The following is an 11,968-nucleotide window of genomic DNA, read 5'->3' as shown; positions in this document are numbered from 1 at the left end:
CTGCTAGCAGAAAGGCAAAAAATAACCATGAAGCACTATAATTTTAACCGCACATTCTTACATTCAGACCACTTTTAACTAAATTTTATCGCTCAATATCCCTTGTTCAGCCCGAAGCACGCCCAGAACGTGTTCTAGGCAAAAGTTTTTTTCGTTTGTACGAGGCATTACGTGGAAAACATTTCAACCGATTGCTGTATGGCTGGTAAAACAGTCTAGAACAAAGCAAAATACACCAAGCAGCCTTCACTAGCTAAATAAAAAACAGGTTGGAATCTCAAACGCTCGGAAAAAATGCGCGCTAGAGTCAATGATTGATACCCAAGTAATTCTTATTCTCGAATATTTTTTCCAATAATTAGTCTCCCTTTACAGTCCGAAGCAAAAAAAAATGTAAAGGGCAGGAACTATATCCATCAGCCTGGCACATGTGTTTAGCAGCGGGAAAATGTTCACAATCTGGAGTCAGAGAGAACCACTTGCATCCGAGGGCTTTCAAAGCGAAAGAAGCTGCTCAAGATGTGTTACACGTCAGCAACTTTCAGAACCAAAAGGGGGCTCTGGAGACAAGAAATTAATCGTCTATGACATTTTCGTTACTAAAGCATGAAATGAATTGTAGGCAAGACGTAGTACATTCTAGGATGGCTTGTAGAGTGTGGTAGCCGCACACTGATAAAAGCCTCCCTCCTGTGCCAGCTGTACATCCGGCTATCTTGGCGATCTTCCATTCTTTGAGGTTAGCAGCGCGCATACCTATTTTAGCTGTCTTGAGGAGCCACCGCTATCTGCCGCTCTTCTCAAATGAATGGCACACTCGGCTGTTCACGCACCATGTCCGCTTCCTTCGCCACTTTCGGTAGTGCTTTCTGGACAGCTTATGGTCGGTGACGGGACCATGGGTTGCCATAGCCAGTGGCGGCCGTGATTTGTGAATTGGGGCGATGTACCTCCGGGTGCGAGTTTTATGAGAACGAAGAACTCGAGTTTGTGAAAAAGGCGAAAGATAAAGTAGGCATGTCTATTCTTTCTGTGGTTCTGCAGGGCGTTAGGTGAGGGCCATGAGCGGCAGAAACATGCCAGAGTATGCAGAGAGAGAGAGAGGTGAAGAGGCAGAAGTATGGCACGAATGTAAGAGTAAGACGCAACACCACGAAAGGGAAGGGCAAAAGTTAAAGTATCATGTTTTGCGTTAATTTCGGCATTATACCCAACGCACATATATTAAGCAGGGTAAGACGTGTAGCGACCTCAGGATGGCGAGGTCTGAAATTTACCTGGATTTGAAAAGGGCAGGAAGAAAATCGGGGTGGGGAAAAGGCACGATGAGTGAGCAGTGAAAGGAAATCACTGGAGTTGAGGGTCTTTCACAAGAACGTTTTGGCAGGAGTTGACGGCAGCGTATACCGGGTGAATAGACATTTTTAGCTTCACTTACGTACAAGCTTCACGCACGTGAACGTGAGAACGATACGTGTGCTACCCGAATTTCACCAGAGACGTTTTTAGTTTCGCGTACGCGACGCAGACTGAATGGACGTATGGAACTAACTTGGGATTGTTCGCGTACGTTTTCCGCGCCATCGATCGCCAAATTATGACACCGCTTTAGCATGTAGTGCTCAAATGGGGTGCATTCCCTCACATCGCGAAGCTACTCTAAATCATCGCTTATGGAAAAGCGAAGGCGCGGCGCAGGAGAACTCATGTTTTGCACATCGTGGCTGCCGTCTCGATTTTGGCGCACTCCCGCGAGCTCGAGATCTTGCGAGACGATTGCTATGAGGACGACAAACGCAACACTGTTAGGCTTAAGAGCTGAAACTCCGCCCTTTTATCTGAAAAACAAGAGCTATTTGAAGCTTGAAACTTTATGCTAAGGTAAGAATGGGTAAATTGAAGGCGAATACAACAGTTTTGAGCATGATACCGCGTCGAGGGATTAGCTAAGAAGCTGTTACCGCAGTGAAGCAGGCGGGCGGGACGCCGCCATGTTGTCAGCGCTACGTACGCAAGCAACGCAAAGACTGCAACGTAAAAAGCCGAATGTCACGTACGTCCGAGACACTCATGCTGACCCGAGCTAAATAAAAAGAAACAGACAGGAATCAAAAACGCTCGGAACAAGTACGCACTTGTGTCAATGATTCATAGACAAATAATTCTTAGTCTCAAGTTATTTTTGCACTAATTTCTATTCCGTAACTATTAAGAGAGACTAATTAGTTAAGATCTGGACTGTTCACTTAAAAAAAAGCAGTATTAAAGGGAATGTTGACGACAACCTTGAAAATCAAACGGGTGGACTATTTTTGCCAAGGTACGCGTTATCTAGCTGAGTTTTGTACATTTGGTTTACTAGAATATCCGCTTTGTCAACAGAAACGTCATTCATTGAAACGCCAGAGTAAGCCATAATTCTGTTTTTTGTATGTGTATATATTACCAATGTAGAATACACGGAGTAGATGTAGAATGCGTACGAACAAGTCATATGGAAGCATACCAATTCCTTATTACGTCGTTCATGCAGTATGGAAATAATATCGGAACTGCACTATTGATATAGAGACAAAAGGGAGGAAATTCAGAAAACATATCAATATTTTGCCATAGCAACGCCTCTCCGTAGATCCAGAATGCCATATGAGCATTTCATATGCATCGTTTCATGACGGTACAGGTTTCAGTAGTGCAAAGGAGGATATGACGCCAAGTTTCAGTGCAACGTGGTGTGGACATTCACGAGCGGCGCAACACAATGTAGTGCTGCATCACATGCGTTTTGTGCTTTCAGATTCATGACAGGATTGTGCTAATTAACCAGTTGTCAGCTGTAATGTGTAGGGTCAGATGTATAAGCCTCACAACTAGGGTCTTGGCGGTAGGAGGAGAGGAGAGGTGTCGCGTAGAAACGATTTTTTTTTAAATTGGCAAGTTATTTGACAATATATAGCGCCTATATAAAAATACCCTGCCAAACCGATTCGAGCCTAAGACTTCCGTATGCAGCGTACTGTGCTCTACCAACTGAGCTACACTAATTTAAGAGTGCAGGCCAGTAATTTATCATACCTTGTAATCGACGAAGCAGGAAGTCTGCTGGAGGTAGCGCTAAGACACAGTTGCTTCTTTTTTACAGACATTCAAGCCTCACTGAAAATACACGCCTTATATTGAGCACCAGGAGAGTTTGGTCATAGTTCTATAGAGTTTACAATTTACATTTTTCTATGGTACATGATGAGTCTTTAGTAGAAGCTGTTCTAATTTCCACTAAGGTTCTTACGATTATGCATGCAAATTTTGACATGACCTTATAACTGCTCGGGATTTCGTTTTCGCGGCATTCGTGCATTTCTATACATAATCTCGCTTCAAATTTTTTTTCGAGAAAATTTTGCGCCTGGCGAATCTCATTTGGTTTGAGAAGTACTTCCAGGGCGGCAGCACAGTTTTAGCAGATCCAACCGGAGGGCGACGTTGCAGAAAATCTTACAGTATGAAAACTTGCGTTATCATTGTTTTAGTCTTTATGGCTCTTGTCACTACCGAGGCCCGCGGCACCAGGTACGTGAAACTCCAATATGAAAAAGAAAAAAACCATGAGCTCAGGAGCAGCATTTCGCAGCACCTATTATATTTTTAACGGTCTTGCACTACAGGGGACCTGCGCTGGAGTTTCCCCGCTGACCACTAGCGCCGCCTAACGCACATCAGCGCGCTTACTGTGCAGAACCAAGTTTGCTATCGCGGCTGAAAGTGCGGAAGGCCGACCTTAAATATTGTTTTAGAAGACAGGGACTCTAGCGGTTATGGGAATAGAGGAATATCGGGGGACCAGTGCGCACGCTCAGAACAACAGCGCCCTTCTGGTTATCCGCCTGCGCATGTGCTCCGGCGTCCCGCTGTTCCCCTAACGCCCTAACTGGCAGGGTCACACTAGAGTCCCTAGCGTCGAAGTCACCGGCATACCGCTGCGTTTGCAAGGGGCCCATTCAAGAGGGCTATGATTAAATTGGTTTCTACTTGTTTCCGTCGTAGCTGCATGAAAAATGTATTGCACAGATAGATTCTGGCGGTTGGGCGAGCTGAAGGAGAGTTCTTCGGCAGGGAAAAGCCGCTTTTTTTAGCTTGTACCCAACTATAGTATGTATGTGTCAAAGCGTAAGGATGGGCTTTTTTACACTCTATGTGTTACCTTTATATGCTTTACCCTGAGAGACACCGCATGCATAATAAATCATGACGCGCCAAGTAAAACCTAAATGGAACAAATTTGTATTAAACTTGGGTTGCGACTAGTTAGTGCATTCCATTTCATTTAATGAAGTCTTAAGGGCCTGCGGGAATTACATAAGGCGGAGACAAGAACGATGTATAACAACAGATTGGTACCATTTCTACAATAACAACAGCAACAAAAGCAAATAAACAAAACAAAGTAAAAAAATAGAAGAGCGTAGCAGAGGATCAGATTGTTTGGTAAGGCCAAAAAATCATGTTAAACACAAGTGACTTGCTAGTTTAGTGCGAAAAATTTCTCCATCTGTGCACGAAGCAATATTATCAGGCAGGGAATTCCATGAGGCTATTGCATTTGGAAAGAATTAATCATTCATCGCTGACGTATGGCATTTCATGAGAGCTACTGGATGACTGTGGTTTAGGCGAGGGGATATTCTTAACGGGTGTTGTTATAATCTTAAGGTGAACAATGAGCGCAAACACGACACAATCCATCCATTTAAAGTTAAGCGCTTGTCATGCCGTATATCTAACTATGCACATTCATTCCTTCCACGCACTATAACCAACTGGAACGCTCTCCCTTCAGTTGTTGCTACCACCACTGATCCGGAGAAATTTTATAAACTAATATCTGCCACTACTGCGTAACGTCTTTTAGTGCATTGTTAACTTACCAGTGCGTTAGGTTTTTGTCTTTTATTTCTGTTATTGATGATTCTCGTTGTTTTATTTTCATGCCGTTGTGGATAGACATTGTATAACTTGTATTAACTTTACTGTCTGCTGCTCTGCTAATGTTTCTTTTGCTTGACATTTATGCTTCAATGTTTAATTATGTCCGTTTTTGTATATTTATTCCATGGATCCAAATGCTTTTATCTGTTTATGTTTGTAATTTCTGGAATGTTTGGATTATTTATTTATTTCCTTTGATTACTTGCATATACGCCGCCTCCCCCCCCCCATATGTAATACCCTCAAATTGAGGGCCTTTAGGGGTATTTTGTACAAATAAATAAATAAAGAACAGAGAAGCAGAAGGACAGGCGCTGCATGGATTAGCACCGCATCGCGGATTTCTAGTGTTTATTTATTTATTTATTTATACAAATACCTCACAGGTTCCACACTTGGAACATTGTGTGAGGGGAGGGGTTACAATATTTAGCAGACAAAAGATGGTACAAAGTGGAAAGAACAAAAAATAAACAATATTAAATACATTGGACTGCAAACAATGATTACACCGTACATGAAAAAAAAAACCGTAATATACTGACACAGAGGAAAAACAGCAAACAAATAGTGGCACTGCATGGATTTGACAACACATACGAAAACAATTTATGTACAATATCATGGATGCATGAAGGTGGTCAATTCGTTTTTGAAGATTAATGGGTCACGTATGGTAGCAATGCAATCCGGAAGGCCATTCCAACACTTGATAGCACGTGGCAAAGCAGAAGAATTAAACGCGAGTGTTCGGCCGAATAGACGTTGGAAGCTAAGATTATTATGTAGGCGACGTGAAGTGCGCATTGGACGTGTAAGGGGCAGTGTGGACGCGTGACGACTGTATATTAGTTTCTGTAGTAAGCAAAGAAGTGCGATATCCCTACGTGTCTGTAAACTTATTAGCGATAAAGATAACTTGATGCTTGTTACGCTGGAATGACGGTTGTAGTCGTGAGAAATAAAACGCGCTGCACGGTTCTGAATTGCTTCGAGTGAATGAATTAAATAAGCCTGATGTGGTGACCAGATGGCTGATGCATATTCGAGTTGGGGACGGACAAATGTTAAGTATGCTAGCTTGCGGGTAGAAACAGGTGCGCTATGAAGATTTCTTATCAGGTAGCCAAGCGTGCGCGATGCTTTAGCAGTTATGCATTGAATATGTTCCGCCCAAGAAAGATTTGAAGTCAGATAAACGCCAAGGTATTTATAGGAAGACGTGCGGGATAGTGTGACACTGTTAAGGGAATAAGTGAATAGCGAGTTTGAATGCTTCCGGCTAACTGTCATGATTTTACATTTGTCAGTATTAAGTGTCATTTGCCATGATGTGCACCAGTTAGTTACACATTCAAGGTCCTGCTGAAGAATTGCATGGTCAGTGGTTGAGCGGATTTGGCGATAAATTACGCAGTCATCGGCGAACAGTCGGACCGATGATGTAAGATGCGATGGCAGGTCATTTATGAAAATTGAAAATAATAAGGGACCGAGAACACTTCCCTGAGGGACGCCAGAAGTGACGTCACTAAGGGGTGATGAAAAGTTGTTTGTTACCGTGAACTGCTTACGAAAAGATATGAAGTTCCGGATCCAGGAGACAGTTAGCGAGTCTAAATTAAGCGACGATATTTTAGCTATAAGGCGACAATGGGCAACACGGTCAAACGCTCTGGAAAAGTCAATGAATATGCAGTCAGTCTGGTAGTTTTCATCCATGTTCTTGAATAAATCACTGGTAAGTTCAATTAGTTGTGTATCACAGGAAAACCCTTTTCTGAATCCGTGCTGGCGTGGGAAAAAGAAATCATTGTTCTCAAGATGGCGCGCGACGTTAGATGCAACGATGTGTTCAAGTAACTTACATGGAATACTCGTTAGTGATATGGGGCGGTAGTTACTAACTGTGTTTTTGTCGCCAGATTTGTAAACAGGGATTATTTTGCCAATCTTCCAGTCATAAGGAATTTCGCCGGTTGCTAAAGATTGCCTGAAAATATGACACAGAATGATACTAGAGGGATGTATGGTGTGTTTGAGAATTTTTGTATTTATTCCGTCTACCCCTGAGGAAGTTGATACCTTAAGACTGTTAATTAGAGACGCTACGCCTTCTGCTGTTATATCTATTGTAGTCATGAATGGGTAATTGAGTTCTTGGGGTTGAGGTAGGTTGGAATAGTCTTCGGTAGTGAATACTGATGTGAAGTAGTCATTAAACGTGACTGGACAGTTCTCTTGGGGTATTGGACATTTGTTTTCATCAAGCAATGAAATGGTGTCCGACGTGCGTGACGGGGAAATTGTTTTCCAAAATATTGCGGGGTTATTTTTTATGAGCGATTGAAGGTCCTGTGATAAAAATTTATGTTTGGCCTTCCGGATGGCATGGCAGTATGATGCTTCACACAGTCTGTGCTCAGCATGCGCAGAATCAGTGCGCATTCGTTTCGCGGCTCTGAAAAGACGTTTTTTCTTGTTTTTCAATGCTCGTAAGGAATTATTATACCAAGGTTTAGATATGTTGACCCGTAATGTTATTCTCGGTATGTGTTTACGCACCAGTTTCGCTATTTTTTCTTTGAACAAAGTCCAGTTTTCGTTAACAGACCGGGATGAAAAATCACGCACAAGAATTTCGGAGAAATGCTCGAGACAACGATTAATAGCGTCAAAGTCAGCCTTCCTGTAATTTAGAATCTGTTTTGGTTGGGTGCGGCGTGAGTAATAAGGGGCATTAATCGATAACTGAAGAAGCTGATGATCACTGAACCCGTCATTATAAGATATATCACTAACCCTCTCGGGAGCAGATGATAAAATAAGGTCTAAAATATTAGCATCGCGTGTTGGAGCATTGACTAGTTGAACAAAAGAAAAATCGAGTGTTAGCTGCATGAACTCATTAGAGGCAGATGAATGTGAACATAGGTTCAGCCAATCAATGTCTGGGTAATTAAAATCCCCGAACAAGAAAATGTCAGATTTAGGAAATCTGGTTCGAATAGCCGTGATATTGTCATGTAGGTCAGCGACAAACGTGGCAGGGGAGTCCGGGGGCCTGTAGCAGATGCCTAAGACAGTATTACCGAGGCGGGATGCTATTGCTACCCATATGATTTCCAGTTCACATGGAATACCCACAAGGAAAGACAAAATGTTATTATTAACTGCAATTAATACTCCGCCGCCCCTTTTGCTTATTCTATCTTTTCGGTAAATTTGAAATCCGTTGCTATCAGGCAGAAGTTCCTCGTCAGCGATATCTGGACGCAACCACGTTTCCGTTAGAAGTAGTATATTACAGTTGCTATTATCAAGATATGAGCAGAGTTCGGTGCGTTTAGGAAGAAGGCTGCGTATGTTAGTGAATGTCAAATGGAGAGGTGGGCTTGGAATGCTATCTATAGGCGACTGGATCGGGTTTTTGGTAACACGTGCATTGCTTCGGCATCTTAGCTATCGTGAGACTTCTATTACTTGGTCAGTGTCAGAGTCGTACATGTATACTGAATCACCCATGCGCAGCTTGTCTACGCTGAGCTTGTAGGCCGTTTTTTTAGATTTGGCAAATTCCAAGAGCTTTTTCCTGGCGAGCCGCGTTTGTAGTGAAAAGTCCTCACGCACTGCATAATCGGTGTCTTTAAACTTCTTTCCGTTTTCGAGAATAAGTTGTTTATCCTTAAAATATGTAAGTTTTACTATGATTGGCCTGCATTTCTCAGTCTGAAACTGCCCTAGACGATGCGATCTTTCAATTTGTGTAGATTGAAGATTAACCCCTAGTTTCTCGGAACAGAGATTTATAACTTTATTTTCTGCTGTCGACCATGTTTCAGACATCTCGTCCGGAATGCCAAAAAACAGCAGATTGGATCGCCTAAGTCTGTTTTCCGCGTCTTCACATCTCGATTCGATTTTTCGAAGCTGTGCGCCAATAGTACCTGACATATTCGGTCCGGACTCGGATGCTGCCGAAACCTGCTCAACCTTACGTTCCGCCATATCAACTTCGACTGTGCGAATCCTTTCAGATAGTTTCTTCAGCTCGACGTCAACACAGGCACGCCAGTGCTTAAGCGCAGTCAATTCGCTCCGAATGTCGTTTTGACCTAATTCTATTCTTTGTACCGTAGCGAGCACAGTTGACAGTACATCCTCGTTTCCGGGGTTGGGACCAGGGTTTGTCTCCACGTCGCCGCAGAGCATCAAGAGCAGGTTACTAACGCCGTGAGCGGCTTTGCCGTCAAGCAATCCTAACACATCACACAACAGCTCAGGGCACGACACCGCAAAGAAACAACGATTGCTGGATCTAACGCAACGGCAAGCGTTTAGGTAACTGACCTGGAAGAAGAGGCGAGGTGAGTGCACCATTCTGAATGCGGTGTCGTGCCCCGCAGGGGCGGCTGCTGGAGGCTGCTTATATTCCCGGTGGTCATCGCTGATAGTGGTGAATGCGCTCGTTGTTGCCAGATTAGCCGCTGGTGATCTGTCGTAACTGGTTGCTGCGTCCAATCCTCGGGCCATTGCGTCGAAGTCAAGGCACAGGCTCGCAGGGAGGCGTGTCAGGCGTCGCAGCAAGTATTCCGAGTACAAGGCCAGCCTGGAAGAAGAGGCGAGGTGAGTGCACCATTCTGAATGCGTTATGCGCAATTTTGTGCCTGCTAAAGCCACTGTAGTCCTGCTATGTAGTTACTTGTCTTACAACAAGATGTTGCTGCCCGTCATATTACAGTGCGCCCCTTGGGCAGCTCTGGTCTTCTCTAGTTAGGCAACTGTCTGACGATATTGGTATCCATGATGATAGTGAATTTTAGAGTGAAAGCTCTACTAACTGCAAATTTCGAGTTTTCGTCCATGTGTTCGCATGACATTCAAATGACCTTCGGACTTAGAAATCTTATAGCAGCAGCCTTGAAGTCAGACGCCGAAGCGTACTTTGACTATGGCTAATGCGATGTTGTCTCCAAATTAGACCCGGTTTGTTTCCGAAATATGCTCAAGAAGTACTTTGGTTTGGGCTAGTTAGTTCATAGCTGTGCATGATGTAAGGAACAAGGACGAGAGATGCACAAGAAGCGTGTGTCCTCTTGCGTTCTAGTGCCTCTCTCGTGCTTGTTCCTTTCGCGCCGTCCTGACATCATCTACAGTTTCCGAAATGTTGCCCATCCCACCCCGGAAATTTGACCTTCATTGATTTAGACCAGAATCAATGTCCTGGCTAATTTGAATGTGCTCGACACGAGGTAGCCTTCAAATTTGACCCGGGCCACAAGCAAAATTTGGGCCACCCCCAAAATTTGACTTTTATTGTTTTGCACAAAAATCGGTGCCCACTCTGACTTGACTATGGTCATCACGATAATAATCTAAATATTTCAGACGGATCACTCCCAGAATTTGTCCCACCCACCCCTCGAAATTTGACCTTCTTCGACTTGGACCAAAATGTATGTCCATGCTAATTTGAATGTGCTCAGTACGATGGTAATGTACGAAATTTAATCAGGGCCACTCCCCTGTTTAAAGTCCATCGTTTTGGACCGAAATCGATGTCCAGGCTAATTTGAATGTGCTAGATTCAATGGTAGTCTGCAGATTTTACCCGGACCACTCCCAAAATTTGGTCCACCCTCAAAACTTGACTTTTACTGATTTGGACGAAAATCGGTGCCCAGACTGATTTGACTATGGACATCACAATGGTAATCTTGAAATCTGACATGGGTCACTACCAAAATTTGGTCCACCCACCCCACGAAATTTGACCTTCTTCGACTTGGACCAAACCATGTTCAGCCTAATCTGACTTAGTCATTCCCTTGTTTTGACCTTGGTGTGACCTTTGGAAGGCCTTTACATTTAAAAGGAATCCAAAGCATGTCGTTTATCAATATTCGCGTGATAGAATTGAAATAACAGCTATCGCTCGACTGTTCGGTGTAACATAGTTGAACTGCTGCTCAGATTTTTTTTTTTTTTTTTTGTGGCGCAAAGGCGTCTGTCACCAGAGAGATCCATGGAACAAGGTATATTGGTTTGCGAAAGGTGGGGTGAAAGAATCATTTCTGAAGTATTTCACAAAAAAAAAAAAGAACGAGGCCGAGGTAAAGCTTAACCCTTTACATCACCACTGGGTACCTACCCGGCGGCATTGGGGATTGAAACCCCTACCTTCCTTATCCGAGGTGGATGCTCAAACCACTAGGCCACCGCTGCGGTACTATACGGATATCGGCGTGCACGCCGATACATGGGGATATTTGTTACTTAAACATAAGGCAAAGTACAATAAACGGAAACAGCTTTTATTGGAAATGTGCGAAGCATAAAAAACGCCGTTTAGAGCTTCGCAGTTTTCCTATGTTATTTGCCCAAATATTGGACACCTGACATCATGGTATGTTACGAAGTCGAGTGCACAGGCGTTTCTGATTTTTGTTGTTTTCAAGAAATGCTGCGATAACCCCATGTTACAATGTTACATCGCAAATTTTTATTCTGTGTTCTGAAGTACCCCGCTTTTCCCAAGGGTGTGTTCTCAAGGGGGTGGGGTCACAGCTTAGCAAAGAACAAATCTTTACTTGTACAGCACAGTCACTTACCAGAGAATCGGTTCCACTCTGTTATGGCCAACTTTTTCCCATTGCGACGCGGGTACTGGCTTCGCAGTAAAAAAGGTTAGACTGTTATGAGGTATGTTGATGCGCGGAAACTAGGAGAAAAAGAATAAAATTGTTTTTGTTGTTGCTTCTAAAGCGATGAACATACCCACAGGGTCGAATTGGCCAGAGTTTTGTGCGCATCCATATATAATCAGAATCCGACCAGACTTTCTCAAACGTTTCAAAATAAAAATTGAGAGTCTTGAACTTGAAAAGTGAATAAAGAAGCTTGAGAGAGTTTGACGAGATTGAAACTATAATCGAGGAAACTAAGAAATGAGGCTAAAAATCAATAGTTTGAAAATAATAGT

General features: G+C 43.3%; 1 long non-coding RNA gene across 1 annotated transcript in view; it reads left to right on the top strand.

Annotated features, from left to right (window-relative positions):
* The first annotated feature begins 3,440 nt into the window (after positions 1-3,440).
* Positions 3,441-11,968, top strand: part of LOC144130108 (uncharacterized) — a 61,444-nt gene continuing 52,916 nt past the window's right edge. Inside the window, exon 1 of the long non-coding RNA XR_013313968.1 lies at positions 3,441-3,570. This is a non-coding gene — a long non-coding RNA (uncharacterized LOC144130108). The remainder of the gene's footprint in view (positions 3,571-11,968) is intronic.

Source organism: Amblyomma americanum, chromosome 4, assembly GCF_052857255.1.
Source record: "Amblyomma americanum isolate KBUSLIRL-KWMA chromosome 4, ASM5285725v1, whole genome shotgun sequence".
Classification (NCBI taxonomy): Eukaryota; Metazoa; Arthropoda; class Arachnida; order Ixodida; family Ixodidae; genus Amblyomma; species Amblyomma americanum.
Note: the sequence above shows the minus strand (reverse complement) of the source record. Positions and strands in the feature narration are given on the sequence as shown.